General features: G+C 36.5%; 1 long non-coding RNA gene across 1 annotated transcript; it reads left to right on the forward strand.

Moving 5' to 3' along the window:
* Positions 1 to 1,452: 1,452 nt before the first annotated feature.
* Positions 1,453 to 3,874, forward strand: LOC310724129. The gene is made up of 2 exons (XR_014532966.1): positions 1,453 to 1,566; positions 3,676 to 3,874. It is a non-coding gene; the product is annotated as an uncharacterized lncRNA (long non-coding RNA).

Below are 3,874 nucleotides of genomic sequence, written 5' to 3' on the forward strand. Positions count from 1 at the left end.
CAGATCTGGAGGGATCATGGATATAGAGTGTTCAGTGAACTGGGATATTTGGAGGTTGTCATCTCCTCACTCTCACACATTCACTCAGGTTTGTTGACAGTGGATGGATGGATTTGGACTGTAGTTAATATCAACAGTCTGCTACACTGACTCAGGACTACAGTTTGCTTCTGATCTCCATCACTACACCTCAACATCGTTTATCTGTAATAAATAGACATTCAGTGGAACCCAGATGAGGATGAGGTTCCCTCTTGAGTCTGGTTCCTCTCAAGGTTTATTTCTTCTGCATCTCAGGGAGTTTTTCCTTCACCACAGTCGCCAGCGACTTGTTCATCAGGGACAAACTTACACTTATAAAGAACTTATTCATTTTTGTCACCACATTATCTGTGTAAAGCTGCTCTGAGACCATGTTCATTATTAAAAGTACAATACAAATAAACATATCTAGACAAGATATGACAGATATCTAGATAAGAAAACGTGTGCAAATATCAAGCAGAAACACAGTACAAAAACATACAATACAGTATATAACTACAAAAGATAGAAACAATAATAATAATAGTAGTAGTAGTAGTTATGTGGTAACCCCTAATGGGAGAAGCTGAAAGAAGAGGAAGTAGTAATACTATCAAACAAACAAATTGCACTCTGTAATCCTGCACAGTTTATAATGGTGTTATTGCCCAGTTTAAAAATCAGTATTAACAGTGTGCATGATGGTGACTGGTTCACTGATCGCAGCTCTGAATGTAAAGTCTAATAGCAGCAGGGAGTGAAGACCTTCAGTATCACCAGAGCTGCTCAGAGATTAAACTGTTTTACTCAGAGGGTAAAAGTAGTTTTTCAGTAATGACGATAGTTTAGCTACCATCCTCCTTCTCCCACGTCCTGTACCATGTCCAGGGGCATCCCCAGGACTGAGCTGGCCTTCCTGATAAATAGCTAGACACAGACAGACAAACAGACAGACAGACAGACAGACAGACTGTGTAGTTTATTGATCCCTGTTTTGTCTCAGCAACATTTATAAAGACTCAGCAGTACCAGGACAAGCTTTACATTATGACAAGTAATTACACACGTATTACACTCACATGATCGTGTGTGTGTGTGTGTGTGTGTGTGTGTGTGTGTGTGTGTGTGTGTGAGAGACTGCATCACTGTAGCTCCAGGTTCAAACTTCTAAATCATCATCAGCATCCTGGTCTGAGTCCGTTTGTTGGTTTGTTTGCCCAAACACACACACACACACACACACACACACACACACACACACACATACACACACACACAAGTTTACACACCAGTAGCTGCCTGAAAACTCCACACCCAGACCAGGATCTCCTAATAAATGTTCAACCGTACACACCTTCCACAAACACACATTACAGGTGTGGAGTATTAAAAGTGGTGTGAACTCTCAGACTGTGCTGCAGAACTCATGTGTGTGTTTGGAGAGAACAGACTGTTCGACAGAAATGTGTGTGTGTGTGTGTGTGTGTGTGTTTGTGTGTGTGTGAGAGAGAGAGAGTGTGTATGGACTCCCCAGAGGACACGGTGAGTCACTTTCCTCATTCTTTTCTGGAAATCAGACGATGGATTGTCACGTTTCAGGATCCGGACTTTGACTATGCGAGGACTCGACTGATATCAGGAGAACTTTCTGTTGTATATGACTTGCTAAGAAGATGCCAAGAACATGTTAACGTGCCTCTCTAGCAGAACTACACTAGAGTGAGTCCTTGTCTAGCATTCGAGGCTTGTTTTAAGTTGCCTGCGCTCAGTGTAAAAGACTCAGGCAGCTAAAGCAAGTCTGGGACGCCACAGACACTGCAACAGGAAACAGGAAGTCCATATATGGTCAACTCTTAACCTTATCGAATAAAAGCAGGGGTGTGACATACAGATATCTTGAGTTTTAATCGTTTTATTGTCCTCTTTCTGGAAACATAGCCTTCTCTGACCTTTGAATGTTAAATAATATATGAGCTGTCAATTAAGATGAGTGGGCGGGGTTTCAGAATTAACGTCTGGTAACATGGAAGTAAACAAAAGAAATCTCATCTGTTTTATTCCTTTTATACCACAGCATTTTCCTGAGCATCACTTTTTATCTGTTTATCTGTGAGTCACTAAACCCCTCAACTCTCACACCATCAATTAGATCCTATAACTCACTGGATATCAATCTGACTCGAAACCAAAACAACTGCTTTTAATAGATTCATTTATTACATTTATTCTATTTGTATTAATCACATATGCAAATATTATTCATTTAGATGAATTATTTCATATCTATGTTTGCATAAATGTATATATTTAAATGTAATCATGTGAATATTTCACACAAAACTTTAATTTTATTTACTTATTTATTGTCTTTTTATTATTTATTTTGATTTTATTGTCAGTGAAACGAGGAGAATTATATAAATAAATCAAGGAAATCGACTCCTAAAGAAAGTATTTATTGTTATTTCTAGAGCACTTTTAACAATAGACTTTGTAAGCTCAAGTTTGTCCCTGATGATTGAGTCGGTGGAACTGTGGTGAGAGAAAAACTCCCTGAGATGTTATAATGAAGAAACCTTGAGAGGAACCAGACTCAAAAGGGAACCTCATCCTCATCCTCAACCTTATTTATGAATTTATAAAAATCTGAATAAAACCTGTGCCCAAACAAATCAGGAAACTAATCTGAATAAATCATTTAAACAAATTTATTCACATAAATTGATTTACTGGAAAACAATTCTAATATTCCAGCTGTGGAACAAGAACCAGTTGGTGAATAAAACTTTCGTATGTTTTCTTAAAAATAAAAATCACATTAATGATAAATAAATAAATAAATCATGTTTGTTTGTAAATTCCCGATATGAATGCATGAATTAATTTTGTGTAATTGTAAATATTTTTGCCCCTCAGTTTAAATGTTGAAATGTTCGGTGGTGTTACAGCGAGTCTGCATGAACCTGACAAACCACCAGCTTTTCTTTATACATATTTCCATTAAATTATTGTTATAAACACAACACAGGAGACAGAAACATCCGGAACAAGCAGATGGAGGAACTGGTTAAGAAACAGATGCACTAACAAATACATATGTATGAGGCATATAGAGCAAAATATGTGTGTAAATATATTCAATATGTAGGACAAGTGTGTGTGTGTGTGTGTGTGTGTGTGTGTGTGTGTGTGTGTGTGTGTGTGTGTGTGTGTGTGTGTGTTGATTACCTATGTTAATAAACAGAGTGTATATTATAAATATATACTAGAAACAGATTCTATCAGATTTTATATGTATTATATACTGAATATATTAAACGAAAGGTCTGAATATATGAAATAAAATCTGACGTAATCGAGGCGCAGCCCCATCGTGGTATTTTAGTCAGAATGAGTGAGTCAGCGAGAAACGTATTTGCTGCAATTTTGAGAAATGAAGAGAAGATTAACACATTGGTGAGTGTGTGTAAAGTCAGAATTGTGAGATAAAAATTAACGGTTTAATAGTAAATGTTTGTTCATGTGGTTTGTGGTTGATGTGTCATGTTTCAGATAATAAAGTTAAACATTTTATAATATTTAACACATGAATAATGCAGTAATAGAGCAGTGCATGCCTGCTGTACATCAGCTGTGGTTAATTCTTTATAGAGATCAGGAGCAGTAACTGGCTGGTAATTCAAAAACAGGGTTAAGACTTTCCACAAGAGGGCGCTATTACAGCTTTATTTATTTATTTATTTATTTATTTATTTATTTATTTGGGGAAATATTGTATTCAGTTTGAAGCTATTTGAGTATTTAATTATTCATGTGAGAGAGGAAATAAATGTGGTACAGGTCATATAAA

Source organism: Silurus aristotelis (genome assembly GCF_946808225.1).
Source record: "Silurus aristotelis genome assembly, chromosome: 3".
NCBI lineage: Eukaryota > Metazoa > Chordata > Actinopteri > Siluriformes > Siluridae > Silurus > Silurus aristotelis.